The following is a 21,905-nucleotide window of genomic DNA, read 5'->3' as shown; positions in this document are numbered from 1 at the left end:
TTTCTGGCTTTTTTCAGAACTCTTTCTCATCTGTTTTTGTCTTTTTGGTAGTATTATGGATGGAACTGARTATTTAAGGCCAGAATTGTAAAGAAAATGACTTAACCTGATGCTGTTACAGTTCTTCATATGGAGCCCAAAATTATATTGATTTTTGTCTTGCTGTATCCTATTGCAAACTCACATCTAGTTGCCTGTGGAGAGGAAGAAGTTTCCCATCATTCTCTTTTCTAATTTGTGCTTTTCAGCATATTTCTTCAAATGAAAAGCTATTTGGATTGTTTGTACAACATTTGTCAAATTGGCTGATTCTAGATCGAAACTATTACTTTTGAGTATCTAATTTCTTTACATTTCAGTTATAATTCTCTATTTGACATTTGCAGCTCCCTATAATGTACAATTGCAAATGTCAGTATCATGCTGAAGATTACTTTATTTTCCTGATGATGTTAAAAAAAATTAGACCACACRCGAATACTCATCCCATCCCAAAAAATCTTGCAGTTCACTACATGAACTACCTTTTGTTTACACCTTTGGACACTATATTGAAGTTGCCAGTATATATTGAGCTTTCCAGTATACTGTGAACGATGTTCAAGAGGGAAAAAACTACATGAGAGCAGGCGCAGCAGTTTGGTGGCTGGCAAAATGAGGCAGCTGGGTTGTAAGCAGCATGGGAGCTTCACAGGGAAATAGCTTGCTGCTGGCAGGGTGTCATTAGTAGCAGCAGGAGGACATAAGGAGTCAGGAGACACAACAAAACTGCATATGCGATTGGCAGAAGACTGGTGTAAAATGGTCCCAACAAGGCCCACCCCATACTATCATGACCCTCATTTCAGTTTCAACTGCAGGGCTGATTATGTTGCTGCTGTTAGAATAATTGTGCTTAAGGGAGTTGCCCTATTTGTTCCAAGAAAGCTATAAAGTTGTCCTATTACTTCTGCAGAGCCTATGTGTTAATGAGGACGCCCTGGTAACTGGAGCCTGCAAAGCCTTGTGCTTGGCACACCTACAGTGCTTGGCCCTGAGCTGGGGGCAATCCCAGGTGACAAGAGGTATCTGTCAGCCCACATTCAGGGGACAGATGTTCCATAACAGCACGAGAAGTTAGAGCTTATTTGTCAAAGGCAGTTTGAATTAATTTTTAAAGTAAGGTTTTTATGGAATATGGTTTGAACCTTTAAAAARGGTCCATTACATCTGTCTCCTTCTCTTCAGTCACTCCTCTATAAATCTGTCCAAAGAGATCACTCAAGTTTGCACAACAAGATTTATTTTTCATAAATCCACAGTATTTGTTGCCTGTGGTCCTAGAACCTTCCAGCTGTTGAGTGATTGCTTTGCAACGTTTGTAGTATTATTTACTAGGAACAGAAATTATGTTTAAAAGAGACTGATGGCAAGTATCACTCCTTTTTCTTCTCAGAATTGGTGAGATGTTTGGTTAATAACTGTTCCTTGGTTTCCCACGTTTATTATGGTCCTATTTTATAGTATAATTACAACTGTRCCACATTCATTCTATAAAACTACCTGAATGCAGCTAGTATCCCTTGACCCATGCACAGAATGTAAATTGTTTCCAGTGTTTTTTTATGGATTCTTAACCATGCCATTTTCAATCAAGCTCTCTGCTTTCAAGGTCACAAAGGCTGTTTTATTGGAGTACGATGTGTGTTATATCGTGTTAGCTTTCACATTGTAAATGCAACAGGAGAGATGCAGATAGGTTCTTTGATGAAAACAAGTCCATTAGAAGGCTTGTATTTTGCTTAGGTGAACTGACAAAAGTGAGCAGAACAAAGCAGGCTTGTCCTAGCGTAAGTGCTATAGTTTGTGATGTTCAGGAGTTAGGTTATTATGCAACAATTAAAAAGGATAAGAACTGTTCAGAATATGAGGTTTTTGTAGTTCATGCACAAAATTTTTGCTCTGCTAACATAGCCAAATACTTGGCTATCATTTCAACAAATTAAATTCCTGAGACTCTGTCTGACTTCCTTGGAAAATCTGAAGCTGTTTTGAGGAGGTTCTGTGAGAAAACACAGAAGACTGAATATCACTAACTTTGGCCTGCTTATAAAGAAAGGGCTTGTAGTTACCCTCAGGCATAAACTAGATTACATAACGAGTAAGAAATACAAAATACATTATATTCTTTAATTCTAAATTACATTATTTGATGTAATAAGAACTTCCATGCCAGATCAAATCTAAATTAGTTGTCTGACAATAGTAATTCCCAGATGTCTCTGAGGAAATTGTCCAATTCTTCAATTTGCTTTTTGCCCCTCCACAAGTATAATGGATAATTATATAACAACCTGACTATGGGGGAAGTTATTTTCTAACCTCAGCCTGATGGCTGATTTATGCCCTGAATTGTGAACATTTATATCTGTTATGAATTTTTATCGAGTCCAATCTAATTCCCCACATAAATGTGTGAATATGTACGTATAACCTTTTACTAAATCTCACTAAGCACTTGGCCTCAATGATACCATGTGCCAGAATGTTTCACAAGCATATTACTTTTGTCAGTTTTAAATATATTGCCTTTTTATTATTATGATCAATATTTATTTGTGACTGTTTCAGTAATAATCCCCAACATCCTTTTCCACAGTCATTCCCTGACCTGACCAACTCTCAGGTCTGATTTTGGATGTTCCTGCTGGACTGAAAGGTAGCAATCCACTGCAAACTAACATTTTCTGCTGCATCCTCTGATAGGCCAGACCTAGGCTTTTACATGATGGATTGATGAATGGCAGAGAGATGATGCTTTTAGTAAATGAAAAGGTTAAACTGCCTCAAGGATGATTATCATGCTACCGCACCACAACTTCCTGAATTTGCAAGTGTCATTAGAATTTAATGTTGAGAGAAGAGTTTATTTTAGGGGGRAAGAGATTGTTTTGGACTACTGAGAAGAAATTAATTTTCATTTATGTAGGGTTAAAGAGGTGGGTTTTGACAGACTGATTGGAGAGGGAGGGATTAATCTTAGGGTGAGCTTTTATAGCTCAATTTTGTTTGAGGGGGGTAGATTATGTTTGATTATATTGGAAAAATGATTATACCTGGTAAAATAAAGTTGGATTAGGATTTACTTTGAACACTAAAGTAAGAAAAACTGATTTTATCTAAGGAGGGAATTTGACTGTATGTATATGTGGGCATTTCACTGACATAAAAAAGTGGACTGGTTTTGACTGGAAGCAAAAAAGAAGACCCCTATAGAGAAAACYATACAAAAGCAGCAAGTCAGTGATTTCCTTTCTCCTCCCAAAACTGGACATTAACTGTATCTGCATTCGTAGAAACTTGAAAGGTGGGCAGATCCCAGAGTTGCCAAAGAGAAGATGTACCTTTGCAAATTAAACCTTGACTAAGCACCTGTGATGAAAGGGAGACCATGAGACTGACTTCAACAGTCTGCATATGGAAAAGTCAGGGAAACCTTGAATCTGTGACTCCTCGGAACATACACTCTRTGAGGAAATATTATCAGGCCAAAGAATTTCATTTACACAGATTGGGGATATATTCAAAGCCAGCAGAGATATTCAGAATAGTTTCCTCAGACAGCAGAATTCAAAAAGCAATAATTACACACAAAGAACTTCTATGATCAGAGTCAATATAAGGCATCTGTGAACTGACCCACAAAATTTAAATCTTGATGTAAATTCTTCAGTTTGAGAATACTGAGCAATCACCTATTGTTGGTTTACTTAATTATATAATGAGCAGGTATAATTTTTTTATTCAGATTAAAATTTCCCTGGAACACAAGTTAGTTTAGATCTGAGGTTTTGGCTCAAGTCCATTCCCAGCTTGTACTTAATATAAATTACTGGCTTAGAAGCATGACATGTTCAATTTATCCTCCATTTTATATAAGTGAAAAGTACATGAATAATTCTGTGCATATCACACTTTCTGTAATCTATTATGACAAATAGACCAAAGGACTGAAACTGCTAGGTAAGGTACTTTATTTTAGCCCACACCCAGACGTAGTTTAAATACCAGGCAAAAATGGCATTTGAATTACTTGATTTGAATCAATGCCAAATTCAATCCTGTGCAAGCTTGGAGTCCAAAATCTTGGACTAAAACCAGTGATTTGTGTGTGGCAACATAAGGCAATAACAAGCAGCAATCAAAATAATGACAAGAATGGACCATCATGAAAAACTGACAGCTTTTCATTGGAGCTACTGTGGTTGTAGGACTAGGAAGAGAGGTGATATTTTGATACATGGATAATGACTACAAGAAAAGAAGACTTGCAGAGCAGCATTCCCACTTCCGTCTCCACGTTCTCTGTGCCGTGCTCACTCAGAGTGCTTTGAGATTCTTTATTGTTGAGTATAGTAGAAGAAGAAAAAATTTCCCACTCTGGAGAGAAGAACAGAAAATGATGTTGCACCCAAATGATAGAAATTATACATTATCATAATCTCTTTCAAAATAACTATGTTACATTAAGAGCTTTATCCTGAAATAATGAACCTTGGTGTTGAGTTTTGGTATGTTGGCTCAGTTTGATTTGTCTGTTAGTGTCTTGAGTTCAAATACAGGGAAGTAATGTAATTTAAACATCACCTAGAAAGAAAGCAGGACTTCCTAGAGTTTTGACAGTGTTACACATCCCATGGGGATCATGTTTTCCAGCATGATTTCATACTCTGAAATATTACTATTTTTCTTAGGCATTCTTTACTAGGTCACAAACCTTTGTAAGCAGGTTACAGTTGTATAACCAAATGCTATCGGTTCAGTTCAGAAAAACAGAYATGGTAACGTTCAACTCAACTCGGAAGAAAGAGATTGGGGAGTAGTTATATAGAAAGTTTGTAATTGCAGTTCTRTTTGGCCACTTGTACCCCAAAAAACTTTGAATGAGCATTCTCTAAAGCCTTGCACAGAAAGGTCCAATTCCTTGTTCCAGTTTAAGCAATTTTGTCCTCAGCCAGACACCTATCCTCTAATTTGATGCTTCTCAGAGGGACTTTCATTCTCAAAACTGTCATGCCAAACAGTTGTCCACTTTGTTGTTTTTTTCATAAAAAGGCACCTGTGCCATTTTAGATACTGTTCAGTCTGTTCCACTTCAGTGGTCTGCACTACTCCTCTGAGAACCCTGAGCTTTTGACACATTTTAGGCTGCCAGCTCTCATATGTTCTTTTCCCCAGCAGCCAATTTTGTTCTGAAACTCTTATTACKGAGCCAACTTCCGTTCCTTCATAAAGGGATACCCTCTTGTTATTGCAATTGAGGGGTTCCATAAGAGGCTTTCAGTGTCTCCTGAGTGTTATTATGTATGATAAAATCTTGAATTAAGCTTTACCTAACATTTCCTCATGCAATATTCATTCACTGGCAAACTGCATTTGTTTCTGTTGTTGACAAATACTTCTAGGTTTATTTCTAATACCGCAATTACGTGACCAGGTTAATATATAAGAGAATAAAATGTTATATGCAGTGTTTGAGTAAGAGAAGGCTAGAAGCCTGAATTCAGTACAATGTACACTGCCATCTTGTGTTCTGAAATTCTAGATAATATAAACACGCATACTATACATACAGCTTTTCACAAAATAGGAGGTGACTCTAATAGAACAATAGGCAAAATTACCAAAAGATATTTGCTGTCAGGGTAGAGTTCTTTCTTTTCTTTCATGTAAAATAGTCCTTAAAATAGCAATTCTCACTGGTAATTCAGAATCTGTCAGTTCTAAGGGGATCTATTTCTTTTAATTAATGATTTATGCGTAACGCAGTCTGAAAAAGACTACAGAGAAAATTCTGTTACAGCCAGGCCATTCTCCATTTCCAGCAGTAAGGTTCAATATGGACTCCAAGGAACAGATAYAAGGTAGCTTCTGAGCTGGTCCAGAGTTGCCAGAGCGGTTCTATGCCAGAGGCGTCTCTTCAGCAAAAAATGTGTGTGATAGAAAAAAKAGTAGGTTTTTATTTTTAGCTGGAATCTCTTCCTTTGAAACAAGTGTAGTCTGAACATAGCTAGATCATCTCAGGCTGTTCCTRTATGTAGTGGACTACTAGCTAATCGGGTGAAGGAGGACCTAAAGCAACATTTACTTACAAAACAAAGAAAGGGAATCTAACGTCTCTGCCTTGTGGTGCTTATTTAGAACTGAATTCAAACAACAACAACAACAACAAAAAAAAAGACACATCTTGGTGGATGAAATAAGTATTGCATGCTTTTCCTGTAAAAATAATCATTCCTTCATAATAGGCTGATCAAAGAAGCTGTGTATATGCATACCTGCAGTTGCTCTCGCTGCATCACAGTATTTAGCTCTGCATTTTTATTATGTTTTTATTAATTCCAGCTTCTTTCTGTGGTTGTTTACTATTGAAAATGTGTAGGAACACTCCAAAAGACAGCTTGAAACAATGGCTGTATAAAACCCAAAGGATTTATTCTGTGCAGCTGCTGTTGCCTGTACCAAGCATAAACATGAAAGGAAAAAGGGTGGCAAAAATCAAATAATGAGCTTAGAGAAAAGGAGCAGGACAGGAAATAGTAAAAAACATATCACTTTAACGAATGCCAAGTAGAAGGGCAGAATGGCAGAGAACATGAACAAGAGGCAGAGGAGGGAAATATGCTTGGTCTTACTTGCTCGGAGATTCCCCTCAGGTTAGTTGCTTTTCCTGCCAGAAACCTTTCATTCCACCTGTTTAACATTTCTTAGCCCATTTGCACATACTTCTGCAATATAACTTACGATATCATTTGCCACCTCTAAAGGCAAATGATTATGGCACCCATTATGACTTATGCATGCAGAGCTTCTGTCTCCAAAGGTTTCGTTTTATGGCTTAAGTGGCTAATATACCACAAAGCAGAAATTAAATGACCTCCCTCTATTGTGCAATGAGTGAGTATAATGATCCTAAAGAGCTTTTGCCTCTATAACAATACTTTTATAATACCTGGCCTTGATTTAAACTTGTCTTCAAAAGGCAACATGTATATTGCAGTCTGATTGCATAATCTGCTGTTTCAGTAAGATTAGAACATTAGAACTGTTTGCACAACACATTGCAGTCAGTATTTAAGTTGTGCAAAAAGTTTATTAAAAAGGACTATGTCATTTCAAAATCTAGAATGCTTTGCTAAGAGCATTAATGCTATTTCAGTTAGTTCATCTGCCTGCAATATTCTTACCAATTTTCTTAATTTCCTAGCATACAGTCATACTTTCTTTATATTCTTTGCTGTGTTGCCATGTAAGGGAGTCTCAGACAGAAAAAGCTGATTGTCTACACATGAGGAACACTAAAATAGTTACTCAAATTGCACTGGAAACTGTATCAAATAAAGTGGGAAACTGCTCTTTTGTAATCTCTGTGTCATGGTAATCTCTAATAGGACATACATATACCTCCTCACTCGTCAAATAGCACTGTAACRGCTGTGTGTGTTAAGGGAAAAGCAAAAGACAGAAAATTACTGCAATAAAAAAAWTAAAGCTCTGGGAGGATAATAAACAGATATTCTGTCCCCAGTGCCTGGAGATACGGGTTAACAAAGCCTGTGACTGTGGTCAGTCTAAGCCTCCTATGCTCCAGGTTTTGAACCTCTGCTAAAGGTTGCTGTATTGGATTAGACTGCATAATGTTCAAGTTCAGACCTTCAGATTCCCTTTTAGGTGTGCCTTTGGACTTTATTGAAAGTCACAGTCATGTTACAACTGCATCTAGCCAAATCTTCAGTGCCCTTGTGCATAAAATCTTCAGAGAAAGAACTAGATTAGAGAATAGTAGATAAGGGTTTCATCTAGCAAAGCTTCAAAGTTTTCTTCTTTAGGCTGAATATTTGAGTTTTTCCAGTGATTCAAAGCCTAATGTGTCTGTCATTCCAGTGTTTCCTACTATGTGGTGGAAGTGAAATACCACACTTCCCTGGAGCATGCAGTGTAGTTGCCTGAGGCCTTGCTCCTATTCTGCTGCTCAGGGAAAGCTGTCCGTAGAGAAGGGAGATCTGTTACAGAGCACAAAATAATTAGTATATGAACTTAAACTTTTTTTTTTTTAAAAAAAAAACCAAAGCTGTCTTTCCTTTAAAGTGTCCATCTGCAGGGCTATAAATGTTAGCGAGAGAGCCTCTACTTACATTTTATTTTCTGTTACCAAGAGCAGTTGGCCATCTGCTGGGTAAAAGGAAAGCTTTCCTTTGTTGCATTTGGAAGCAAAGGTCACAAATACTACAGCCCAGTCATTTGCAAATGATATGTTTATGCTGATCAGAAAATGCCTTCACTTTAGAGTTGTTAACTCACCCTGTTTAGCTATCAAGATGATCTCCTTAGATCAGAATCCAGTACTATGCAGTTTAAAATGTCTTTCACTTAGAGCTGTCTAAGATTCTTGCTGCCCTCAGGTGTGAAAGGACGGATGAAAAGACGAGGCTTGCTTTTTGGCACCAGATTTTGGGGCACAACTTCAGCCTCTGTGTGCCAGCACATGAGGTGATACCTGCACTACATAGAAATCCAAGGACCCACTGCCTGCTCTTTCGGGCCTCTGCTGGGACTATTTGGATTTGTCTTCAAAGTCTTCAGCAGCTAGGAGCTTGCTGCTAGTGCATGTGGCCAACATAAAGTTTATCAGCTCCTCAAGGCAGGCACATCTGCAGACAAATGCCCAATGTTCCTTAATCAGAATTCCATTCTGATGCTGAATTTTAAGAAGCCTTAATCTTGCTGTAGGAATTTACAGAACTGAGGATACTGCTTAACAAGCTCCTCTATGCAGAGGCATTGATTTAAATCAGTTCTTCTCAATTCAGCATTCCAGAAGTTTAGAAGATATCTGTGTTCAGGAGCTGCTGACTCCTTGGTCTTGCTCTAACATTTAGTATATTTTAAGATCTCTTGGGGCCAGTGCACAAGGTATGATGGAGTGAAAATTGAAGAGCTGAAAGAGAGAGAGGAAAAAAAAAACTTTGCCACAAAGAAATTAGAGATGATGTAACTGGAATATTTGAAAAGCTTCTCTGTTAAATGAAGTAAAAATGTAACTGATTAAAATGATAAGGTGTGACTGATTAGGCAMAAGGATCAAGTCTACTTGTTTTAACAACAAACAACAATGCCATGTAAGTCAGGTACAAGGTATAGAACCGGGAATACATAATTACCAGGAAAAGAAATCTGAGGTAAGTAATATTTCCTTTTTAATTTCTTAAATAGTGTTTAGAAGCTTGTTAGTAGCTACAACATAATGTTTAGACACTGTAACAAAAGTGCTTAGAAAATATTTTGTTAATAAACAAATAGATGCTTCAGTTAACTACAAAAAAATGCTAAAAAGAACTTTCTATAGAGGAATCGTGCTATGTCTCTGCATTCCTGCTCCATGATCAGTGAACTTTCCTCTGAAAATCCAGCATGACAAAGCAGTGCTTTCAGCAGGGATTCTTTTGTTGGAGAGTTTGAACAATGCGTTGAGCAGTGAATGAGGAAATTAAAACATCTTATTGCAAGAATGAGTGAGAAACTATCTTTAGCCATTTAAGGAATAATTCAAGGACAGGAGAAAAATTCAAATGAGGGGCTCAGAATACAGGCACTTCAGCTCTGTCTTGCTCTCTTGTGCACTAGAAATCTCACCCTCTCTATTCCAGCTAAAATTAAATGTTTAAATAGGAGTAAGGCAGCTTTAGTGCTTTTGGCCCATGGTTCTTTGTGCGAAGATACCCAGGATAAGTACTACCATTGTCACTTCAAGACAATCTTCCTGATCAACGTCTTAATTTTCTAACTCTTCCGCTACTAAATTATTATCATAGGTTTATTTTTCCTTCCGTCACAAGATTTTATTATTCTTACATGCTCTCTTAAAATTAATCTATACATTAGCCAGAAGGGAGTGCTGTAGCCGGGGAGCCAACACTATTATTCCAGAGTCTTAGCAGGCCTTGTTCCAGCAAGCGTGGGGAATGATCRCCCTGACATTTCTTACCAAGCTGCTTTCAATCCACAAGAACAAGAGGAATCACTTGGTACTTCTTTTTATGCCTAGTCATTAGCTATATTTACAGTAGTGCTTTCTCAAAGTTTGGCATTGCTTTCTTTACCCCCACTTTCTGTTTTACAGCTGTTCCTTGCCCCTAAACTTCCAGTGCTGCAGCGCTGAGGAGCCATGAACAAGGACAGTTTGTTTTTTACTTCTCAAAATACAAAGAATGTTGTGTTAAAGAAAATAAATTCTGTTTCTCTCTGTCTCATTTGAAAGTGCCTGTCTTCTTCAGTGATATCATTGCATGTAATGGGGCAGTAAGCTGGTCCCCCATCAAACAAAGAAAGCAGTAGAGATTAATTATCTCACAAATATTTTGGAGAATCAAGCAGTTCACCCATTTGTGCTGCTCCATTTCCCATGTTTTCAGCTGAAAGAGCAGGCTGCTGTCTAAATTGATGGTGTCCTTTTCAGCTGAGACCAGCTTAATCTATTTTGTATTCTTCAAAAAAAAAAGAGCTGCCTTTGTTATCCCTGGTATGCACCACATTTCTCTGTTGAAACAAAGCACTGATGAACAGCATTGGCTTGACAGTGCTTGAGACTGGAGTCCTCAGGTCTGGCAAAGCTGTGGCAGTAAGGGCGTTTAAGATGTCCTGCTGGTGCAAATTTAACAATGTGAGCTGAAGCCTTGCTTTAATTCTATATACTTACGATTGTACCATTAAATCATCAGATCTGCAGATGAATTCAAATCACTTTATCATAAGGAAGGAAGCAAAATTAAAAAAAAAAAAAGAATCTAAAAAACCCCCTAAAACATAACCAATAATTCCAAAAGTTTAAGGGAAGAGTCTTCCAGACTACCTTTTAGTAACTCATATGATTCAGTCTGCTTTAGCACTGCTTGCTTATTTATAGGTAATGTTGCTATTTAGTGGTTCTTACCCATGACTATCTACCCTACTTTCCTTTAGGAGGCTCTCAGTCCTATCACAAAGACAGTTTATCTGTCTATGGAGCAGCTGCTGAACTGCTCCGGTTTATAGCCTGGCATATTTACATAAATTGCCACTCATTCCTCTTAAYATACTGTGCTGTAATTTGCAAAATCCTGAAAAATCATCCATTTTTACTAGCATCTCTGATGTTAAAACTGTGTTTTAAAAACTGCAACAGATTTACATCTGAGCAGAAATGTTGCTTTTACTTGTACAAGTGTTCTGTTCAGCTGCCTAAATTATAATTGAATCAACATTTGTTTCATAGAATGACAGTTAGCTACATTTTTATCAGACTTCCTTGATTTACTACTTGATCTCATTTTTATTACTATCACTTCAGTCTCAATCTCTACTTTTGTTTCTCAGATAAGGAAAAACTGAAGAGCTTAGCTGCTAGTCCCGGAAAAGGAAAAKGAAAATGAGGTGTGGATGTTGCATGCTTCTCCCCAAAACAAAATGCGCTGTATTTAGTATAGTACTGGTATAATGATAATTTAAGTGAATATAAACCAGGAGATCCCTCCCTCTCTGCTGTGGTTAGCCACCTGACTGCAAAAATGCATGGGGGGCAGGGGGAGGGCTGCACTCACCAGCTTGCAGTGAAGTTCCCTACTCACAGGTCTGTGCCTCCAGTTCTTTCGGGAATCTTCTCTTCAGGAATTCTTCCTTATTGTTATTCCATTCCTCTGGGAATAGCAGGTCCAAGGCGTACAGAAGAAACCTGGCATGAGGCGCACAGAAGATTTTGTGCTCACAGCACTGGCAGCCTCCTGCTGAAGCCTTCTGTAGCACAAGCATCGCTGGACATTGTTTGCCTCCATTATCGAGTGGTACAGCTGGGTAGGGTACTCGATCCGCTCTTGGCACAGGAAGAGAATCTGTTACGTGCTCTGTACCACCATCTGTCCCTGTCTGCACTCCGCCTAACTATCATCTAATCTGTTATTATCTTTGTATGTTCTTGGATGTCTTTCTGAAATTATGATCCTAAGGTGTCTCTAAAAATGAATTGTATTGTTCTCCTATATCTAGTTAACATATGCTGGGAAAGAGTCTTTGGTTTGTCAATAGGCACCTATGACCTAGCAATACAGAGGCAAGCTGGGTCAAACCGGAAAGAAGGCTGTACAGGAAGCAAATGTACAAACACTGAGGGAAGATGTAGCATTACAGGAGACACTGGGAGAATAAAGACTAAAAGAGAAGTGATATTAGCTAGGGCTAAAAAATATATAAGTACAGCAGCTTGACACTGGTGGGCTGTTTGGATGAGAGCCCATTAAGTTTAGTCCATAAACTGCAGATCTGCTGTAGGATGTAAGGATACAGCTTAATTCATGCCTCCAGCAGATCTTAATAGCAGAGATAGTATTCACTCTTTGCTGTGCATTGAAAGGCTATGGATTTGAATTGTAAGAGGATATAGGTGCCTACATGTATCAAAACCAATGCGGAGACTTCAGGGTAGTTGTATCCTGTCTTTACCATTTTCACAAAGCACATACCATGTACTGGGAAATTCAGATGTATAATAAAATTCTTTATTAGTAGTCATGCATTTCCATTAATAGCTACTTTTATAGGACAATTGTACCATTGTGTAGGAGAATTACGGAGTAAAATAAGAGCATATGAGAATAATATAAATACTATTTAGACCGTATTAACAGTTCTATCTTATTCTAAGCAGTAGATGTTTCATTCTGCTTTGACATCTATTTCCATTGAGATCATGGAAAAACCTTGGGAAAAAATAGTGATGGTTTCACATAAATTTTCATGGAAAAAGCAACYAAAATAATTAAATTATGCAAAGGGAACCCTAATAACAGAATCAAACACTTAATTCAAATGCTAACAATTGCCCTTTAAAGGATGCTTTATCCATTTTAAAAAGTCACATGATTATTTGCCAACTTCCATTTGTGAGTAGTTTTTGCAAGGCCTGTTCAAACACTCTTCCCATCCCAAGTAAGCATACTTGGGATTTCCTTGCGCTCCCTGCACAGCAGAAAGGAAGAAAAGGGTTTCTTGAGCTCCACTCTGCCTGAAGGCCTGGTCGTGCTTGCAACCACAGCCCTGTTGGGCCAGTTCGCCTCGTTCCCTCCATCCCCCCATCTGCACTGTGATCTCTGTGCACCCAGCTTGCTCCAGCTGCCTTGTCTCAGGGCCACCAAGCAGGGGTGAGGTTTGTGCAGGTCCTGAGCAGGGACAGCAGAGCAATGTGGTTTTGCATATTTCCACATCTGCAGGCATGAGGGGAAGGCAGGTTTACGCAATTACATTGCTTAATTGTCTCTGATGTTGTATACTTTGATATCCCCTAGCGCATCTTCAGGTAGTTGTCTTAAAATTTAATAGACACTAGAAGAAATTGTTCCTTCTCATTAAACTCGGTGGAAGGACTTGCAATAGCTGATTTGTTTGTTAAGCTGCCTTGCTATCTGACCTAAGGAGTTTGAGTTAACCACAGATATTAAGTGTTTAATAAGTGACCTTCTTTAACTGAAGAAGGTCAAACACATTTTTACTGACTTACCTGATAAATGTCTGTTTTCCAGCTCTAAAGAATTCTCTAATAAGATTCTGCAATAAGTCAAGAACTGCACAAATGTATTACTGCTGTTTCATCAGCACCYTTTTCATACTTTAAGCAAGTAAATATCCAACTTAAACTGTATGCAGGCAGAATCAGCCCTCTACATACCCTCGTATTTCCCCTGATTTCTTGAGATGTTATTTCTCACCTAGAAACTGTCAAGTTCTCAAACTTAGAATCTTCTCAAAAAGATACACATGAATTGAGTTTGTAATATAAAACACAAGCAACAYTCTCTTCCACGATACAGTTTATGATCAATTTATACAGCCTTAAGGAGGTAAAAGAAAGGTTATTAGAATCAATAACATATCTAGGGACATAGGCAASGGAAATACAGAATTAAACATGTTATTATTAGGTCATTTCTTCCTTCTTTAAATTCTGAGGAACTGACACAGATTGGGAAAATTTTACTGCAAACARAGTATTTAAAATGGATTATTTCACAAAATGCCATAATGCAATCTAGTTTCCAGTACCTCCCCAATCATTTGATACACATAAAGATCCTAGCTATATCCCACGTTGATCTCAGAATCCACACACATTAGAATGCAGGGGAATGTCAGGGCGTATTGTTGAACATTCAAGTTTACTACATCCAGCTCCTGCTGCCTCAGGTCTACATAGAACATTTCTCTAGTGTTTGCAGGGTCTCAAAGCAACGTATCTGAGAAGATATATGAAGAGATATATGTAACTATCTAAATGAAAAGAGAATCAAAATTGTATGAATTAAAAGCCTCAGAAGGAAACTACCGGTTCTGTTCAGGAGAAATTCATAAATTGGACTGACAGAAGCAATGCTCATTCTCAAAGGGGGATTTTCACAGTCGCAACATTTCCTGTCAGACTTCCAAAAGGGAGCATAAAACTGAAATGAAAAATTGAGGTTCTGAAAATAAATATGAGTTATGAGAGGAAGTCACCAAGATAAAATGCAGGTGTGCAGGTGCTGCAACAACCAAGAAAGTGGTCAGGCAAATGATTTCCACAGAATCTCCCACGTTATGTTGGGCAGTTAGATTTCCCCTTAATTGACAGTTCTCAAACAAAAAAGGAAAAGGAGAGAGTCTTGGGGCAACAAAAAAAGGCTTACAAATCACACCTGAGGTCTTTTGGGTATCTACCATGGAAGCTAAGTGTCTGTACATGTCCAATTATGCTTACTCTCACTGACAAATCCAAAGGATGGCATATGTGGTAATTATGTGTTTAGTTATATTGAATTCTCTCAGCAAACAAATACGAAAACTTTTTCCGTTGACAGGCTTTGATGTTGTGCTAAGGCTGAACTGGGCAGGGACACACATCTTTACAACTGAGAGAGTTCTAGGGAGCTTGTCTTCCTTTCAGTAATTTGGATGCAGCAAGACTCAGTAGGAACCTGCCAAACAAGTGCATTTATTAACATAGCTACTGATATTGTTAACAGTGATAGTTTAACTGGTTTTACTAACAGAAGTAAACAGAGTAGACAGAAATGAAGTGTCTTAGTCTGCAAAGGCTACCTTGTRTTGGTTGATGCACAGACTCATCCATGCATATAACTAACAATTTAGCAAGTGTTATTCTTGCATGCATGAGTGATACACAGAAAATAGTCAAATCTGAGTGTTATTAATATACACATTAAATTCCATTCTAGGATATCAGTAAAGGGCTTAGTGAAATCACAGCAGTTTCAGAGGGCTAGAAATGTGTTGAATACGCTGACAAGGATTTGGTACTTGCTTCTCAGTGATCAGCTCTTGCTTATATATAGGCCTATTGTTTCATGTGGTATGTTCAGACCATTCTGTTGAAAAAAAGCTGAAATAGTTTCCCAGGTTTCAGTTCCTCTTATCCTGTGTAACCTTTYCAGATACAGGCTGACCCTTAATTATTACTTGAGGTCCAGCAGGCTTCTCCTTAGCTGTCACCTGAGACCTGGGCCTTTCCTACCATAGAGTATTGAATCCTGCAAGCTGAGCCTCATACTGCTATAAGCTGGTCAGGGATAGATGGATGTGATACTTTACCCTCAGTCTCCACTGACCCTACAGAGATGGCAGAAAGWCTAAGCAGGTCTTGGACAAGTTGATTCCTTTCAGGAAAACTTCTTGGTCCTTTCAAATATCAAGAAAACTCCTCCCAGAAGATGAATTACTCAGTGGTGAATGGCACATTCATGAATTGGTTTATGCTTCCTGCATTTCTGGTGATAAAATGACTAATCCAGAGGTAAGCTCAAAGGTTTTCCCCCTTTTCATTGTTTCATCAGCTCCTTCTGAGCCCATGATTCAKCTGTGGATGTCCCACACCCATTCTGTACTCAGAGCAGCCCAAACCTCACCTTTTGTGTAGGTGGTGGCTCTTTGTACGGGGTTGTAGAAACAGAACAGAGGGGTGTGGCCAATCCATTAGTGTCAATTACATCTGAAGTGAAGTAGAACTGGAGAAAACAGCATCTAATACATACCTTATTCAGTTGGCATTCACTTCTTTAACAATATTAGTAGTTGCATTACATGAAGACTCTTGAAAAATAATTCTTTTACTCCATTCATGTCCTCCTCACCCATTATAGAAAACTTGGTTAATTCTTTTGTTCTAAGCTAAAAAGTGAGAAAGTATATTTTAATTGCAGTATAGTTATCACAGTTTACAGAGGAACAACAACACACCTTTGGAGATTATTTTATAATAGCTATTTTATTAGTTTATCTAGTAGAGAAATGGCCTATTGCCAATTCATGAATTATTTGAGCTCACATTTAGAAAATTAGTAAGCCATTAATTTAGTTTTATTACAATTATATTTTACTTACAATATTGATAATAAAGTCACACTCCAAAGTTAAGACAAAAGCTTACAAAGTCCAGCAAAAATTGAGACCTGTCATATTTAAGCTTGCCCATATTACTCAGTTTAGCTCCCATGATGATTTTTATTACATCTTCTCCTCCAGGGTAGCATAATTATGCATTTTTCCACATTGCTGTCTCTTAGAGAAGAAAGAGCAGAAGAATGGTCATACCACTTCAGACCATGGTCCATCTAAGCATGTATACGGTCTCCAGTGCTGGCCACAAGCAGACAACTTGAAGAGTAAGAACAGATAAAGCACGTATACTTAGTAGTACACATATGATACTTCTCCCTAGTCATCTGCCATCCTTTAACCGTTTTCAGTTCAAGGATTTTCCTAAACTTGTTACAGTCTGTTTACTGAGCTGATAGAGACCTTTCTTCCAAGCTCTTGCTTAGCCCTCTAACCAGGCACATAACAGGAGCCATCAGGACTCCCCATGCCAGCAAGAGCCCATCATACCACCTCCAGCAAGGAAGTAGGACAGGCTAGGGCAACCCCCAGCATCAGGCACCTATGCAGAGCCAGGCTGAGCAGTCAGTCCACAGATCAGGGACAAAATCAGCAAGGCCTATGGCCAGGCAGGGGCAGAAGCCAGTGCCCAGCACAACAGCTATAGCATCACTAGGACAGGGACTAAAAGCCCTAGGCTGAGCTTAAATACAGCCCCAGGCCCAACGGCAAGGGTAAGTAAAAGTCTCAGGTGGGACTGTTCAGGGCCCTTAAGGTCTACTAGTGACCCCAGAACCTGGCAGCTTGTCTATCTGTATAAACTTTTGAGGTGGGTCTTTGTAAGCAAAGATTGGTCTCTTGCACAGAAACAAGACATTGATTAGCTGTATTTTAGCTAATTTTGTTCTCTATATGATGAGGGTTCCCGCTGGTTTTAGAACCATACTACCATGTTCCTCCTGCCCACAGGTCAAATTCTACATGCACACACCTGGAAAGTAATTGGGAATGTTTTGGAAAATTAAGTCCTCAGATAGTGATAAATGTTCCTGACCAGATACTAGTTAAATTCCACTTTTTACTTGGAACCCATTGTGATTAGGATCAAATACATCAGCTCATTAAGAAATATTGCACCTTAGAAGTGATGGATAAAAAGAAACATTCCAGCAAAATATGAAGTCCACTACAATGAATCTAGTATCTCATTGCAAACCTTAAACAATGTGGAAGGATTTAGATAACTGTGACTTAAAATCCCTCCAGCTACATCCAGAACTTGTAAACAATGAGAATGGAAACTCAGTCGAGAGACCTACATTTGTTCCCTAAAGACTGTTTTTTCACAGGAGCAGATAGTTAAATGCAGTTACACGTGAGTTAATCCAGAAAGTAGTATACAAATTATTCACAAGGGGGAACTTAACTCCATAACCAAACTATTAAACTGCTGGAACAGCTATTTATATTGCAGTAATACCAGAAACCTAACCTAAGGCTGAGAGCCCATTGTAAGTGCAATTCCTGCTCCAGGACACTTATAGACTATCTTCTAGTCAAAGTACACAAAGGGCATAAAATGAATTGGTAAAAGTGAGAATAAAAGCAAAACAAATACTACTAGTGTCAGGCTTTTATGTACTGCTTTTCATCAGTAGGTCTTATGCTAGTTGATTGACATTGTCGCACAGTCCTTAGAGTTTTCATCTTCAAATGGATCTCTGTAGGGAGATGTCCCTGGTTTCTATATAGGGAGCTATGACACAAAGAGGCACYGTACTGCATATGAAGTAGGGAACTGAACCAAGGTCTCGCTGCTCCTACCCTAGATACTAGTCCCTGGAGAACTTTCTGCTGGTTGCTTAGCTAATGGAAAGGCATCATGGTGAAGTATCATGGGAGAAATAGGTCCTTTAGGGGGATTTGAAAGAGGAAAAGTTTTATAATTTTTAAAGTTATTTTCTTTCATATACATGACTGAACAAACATAAGGGTGCATAAGAAAGGAATGAATGCATAAATCAACACTGATAGGGAAAATATCATTATGAAAGTATTAATAGTCACATAGATATTAGTATTCCACTTCAAGCTTTCCATAAAGCTGATTGGCTCCATCAAACTGCAAAAGCTAATCATGAAAATAGGTCCCATGGGACAACAGAGCATGCTTCAACTGTGTGAAGTATTCTACTTCACAGAGAAAATGTTGGAATTAACTTGAGTAGGTCACCTTGCCCTGAGCAGAACTGTTTATACTGACATCATTTCTGATAGATGTTATGTTGTCTGTTCTTGAATCTGTCTTACAAGGGTGATTTCATAGTCTACTACAACAGTGTTTCATTTTCACTACCATTAGAAAGCTTTCCTAATACTAAAGTTGTGTCTTGCAGTTTGAGCTTATTACTTCTTACCAACATACCAGGAGCATGAAGGGCAGATTGATTGCTCCCTTTCACTTCATAGCAGTCTTTTACATATTTGAATACTGTTATATTCTTCTTAGTTTTCTCTTCTTTTGGCTAAAGAGACTCAGTTTGTACAGCCTTTTCTTCATCCTCTGGTGAAAAAAAAATCTTTTCTGTTGTTATTCTTTCTGTTCTCATTTAAATTCTTTGCAGTTCTCACATCTTTCCTGAGGTGGGAACTCAAGGCTGATGAAAGCACTCCAGGAGTAGTTGAGGCCTCCTCAATATGTAGCTATAAATCCTTTGTAGCAGACACCATCTGGGGTTGGTATCACATCTGTATCTCCCCTTAAATCCCACTTCTTCCTCTGCGTAGTCCAGGAATCTATGTAGAATGACCCTTCCCATTACCTAAAGGGTGCCAGTGGTGACAAAGGATGGAGGGATCTGCCATACAATGTTGTATTTATAGTTAAGCTGATGGTGGATTAGGACAAGCTGAACTATTGCCCACCAGTCAGCAATCAGGAGAGGCTTCTGCTCCTCAACGTCATAATGACCCCGCTGGGTACAAGGATGGATCATTCTCCCTGAAGATTGCCATCTTCTGACRGTGCTTCAGGGTGAATCCCAGCTGCTCACACCAAGCCTTATACATGATCAAGATTGTTTGATAGTTCTGTACCTGATGCTGGCTGTCCCAGCTGCAGAAAGGAATATAGTCCACTAGTCAGTGTTCGTCTCCCTCCCCTAAAACTGCCACTCAAACAAAAGGGGATTTATCTRAGCAGTGGCTATGGGTTAGGCTGATGTCTGGAGGTGCCAAAAAAGAAAAAGAAGAAAAATTCTAGGGGGCGTGGGACAATGTGGCTTGCCCCCCAGTCCTATCTAGAATGAAGGAGAGGCCTGTGGTCCCAAGTTCTTCTCCTGCTGGACAATACCTTGTGCTGTCCTATAGCCTACAGGCAACTCTGAGTATCTTAAAGGTGAAAGTCTTGCCAGAATGACTGCAGCAGCTGCAAGAGGCAGCATGGCTCTGACCCAGGTGTGAAGCAGAGGCTGTCGAGCTGTGTCAGGCTGGGACTTAGAGCATGTTGACATGGTCATTGGCTATATGTGAGGCCGACAAGTTGAGGCTGGGTTTGTGACTGCAAGGTCTGTGTTACTCAGTGAACTCCTCAAAACATGTAAAATGAATCTGATCTGTTCATCCTGAAAGCTCTAAACTTCACCAGAATAGATGCAAAGCAGTGCAAATCACTTACCTGGGACATGTGACACGTTCTGCAAGATAATTGCACAACACTAGCCTGACTGTGCTAAGTCTGCTGTTATTTGGAATAGGAACCTGACTTGTCCCACAGCAAAAGGTACTGTAAGAAATCTTAACTGTTTCAGAATTCAGTCTAGAAACTACACAGATTTTGTCAACAAGAGATCTGTCAATATTTATAAACAAAAAGAGAAGAGTCCTTGAATGAGATCACAAGATATTTATCACTATTTGAACATTTGGTTACAGTTTTCATAACCATGGTAGTTATGACAGCAATTAGAATAACTTCAACATTATTACTTTTAAACATGAAATATGATGATCTTGCATATTTAGGTGATAAATCTTGGCTATGTTTATTATTTGGGCAAATAATTTTACTTGAACTGACATATACCGATAAATAATTTTATAACTAGAAATCTACAGTAGAATTGATGGTTGAACAGGTATCAGTGTGTTCATAATTCCATAGCCACTACAGATAAATATTACCTGTATTAAGGTACAAGTTATCTACATAATTCAATAAAAGAACCTGTATAGACTAGCAGAACAATGTTTGTGAAATAGAATTTGTAGCAAGATTACAGGAAATCTCAGAGTAATTTAATTGATTAGTAGCTCTCTGAAAAACTGTATTTTTGGTACTCTTACTTACTGGTTTTTGACTTCAAAGATTTATTTCTCTTAGAAGCTAATTTTGCTAACAAAAGCAGGCATTTTTGAGAATATCTCAGTCTGTAGTTTAGTCAAGAGGTGARGTATCTAGGTTGACCAGTTAACCAATGTTTGTTTTATGATTTAATCAGTGCATGTCTTGCAGTCTACCATTCTCTGATTTAAGTACTCTTCCAGTTCCCTCAGCTGCCTGAAAGGAGAGAGGAGTCTGTAGAAAGAGAAGTACGATAGTATGCATTACTTTCAAATAAAAGTGACTTTGGAAGTGGGGTAGGTTTTTCTTGGGGGAGTGGATAATTAGGATTCAGGAGCCTCTCTTTTAGCAATGTATGGTATATGAAGAGCCRCTAGCTTTTATGATACAGTTAAAGGTACCTAGCTAAGCAGCCCCTCCATCCATCACTCAAGGCCTCATTTTGAGACTGATGTCTCAAACAGTTCTTGTCAACTCTAATTGTATCTGTAACTCTTGCAGGATTAGTTCTCAGCTCACCAACCTATTTCTTAAGTATCCCACCTACGTTAATGCCGTTAATTAGCATTTCATCATTTACTTGTGCAATCCTCTAACAGCTTATTTGTAATCCCTCATATTTGTTTGAAGATCAAAATAGATAATAATTATGGGACAATCTGCAGTAAACCCCCTTTTCTCCCTTGTTTCTTAATGTGAGCCACAGATCGCTGACCTAGGTGGCTATTCTAGCAGCCCGTACGTCTGCACGTACAAACAGGCCTGGGCTTTAAAGCTTTAGCAATGGCTGTGTTCTTTCTGAGCCACAGAAAACGCAATGTGACTTTCTGGCACTTAAACACACCCCGACCTGGGCAACACACAAGTGGTTCCAGCAGCCTGGAGCTAGTCAATACAAATTGTCTGGGTCAAACGCTAGGAAGCAGCACTTCAAATCTAGGTCAGGAAACTTCCCTTCGCGTGTTTCTCCCTTCTTAAACTCAACGTTTTTTTCACGCTCGGGACACAGTGGAAAGGGAAGTTTGGCAGATGCCGTCAGCCCCTGCCACTTCCTGGACGAGGCGCAGTCGGGGCCCGGACGCAAGCATTTCCGTGCCCGCCACAGCTTTACAAAGCCGCGCTCCAAAGCGAG

At 38.7% G+C, this 21,905-nt stretch overlaps 1 protein-coding gene across 1 annotated transcript in view; it reads left to right on the top strand.

The window, feature by feature from the left end:
• The window catches only part of AGPS (alkylglycerone phosphate synthase), a 92,167-nt gene that overhangs the window by 7,854 nt on the left and 62,408 nt on the right, over positions 1-21,905 (top strand). The window lies entirely within an intron of this gene.

This window comes from Rhea americana, unplaced genomic scaffold, assembly GCF_003343005.1.
Source record: "Rhea americana isolate MKP2758 unplaced genomic scaffold, rheAme1 scaffold_12, whole genome shotgun sequence".
Lineage (NCBI taxonomy): Eukaryota > Metazoa > Chordata > Aves > Rheiformes > Rheidae > Rhea > Rhea americana.
This window is presented reverse-complemented; position numbering and strand designations above follow the sequence as displayed.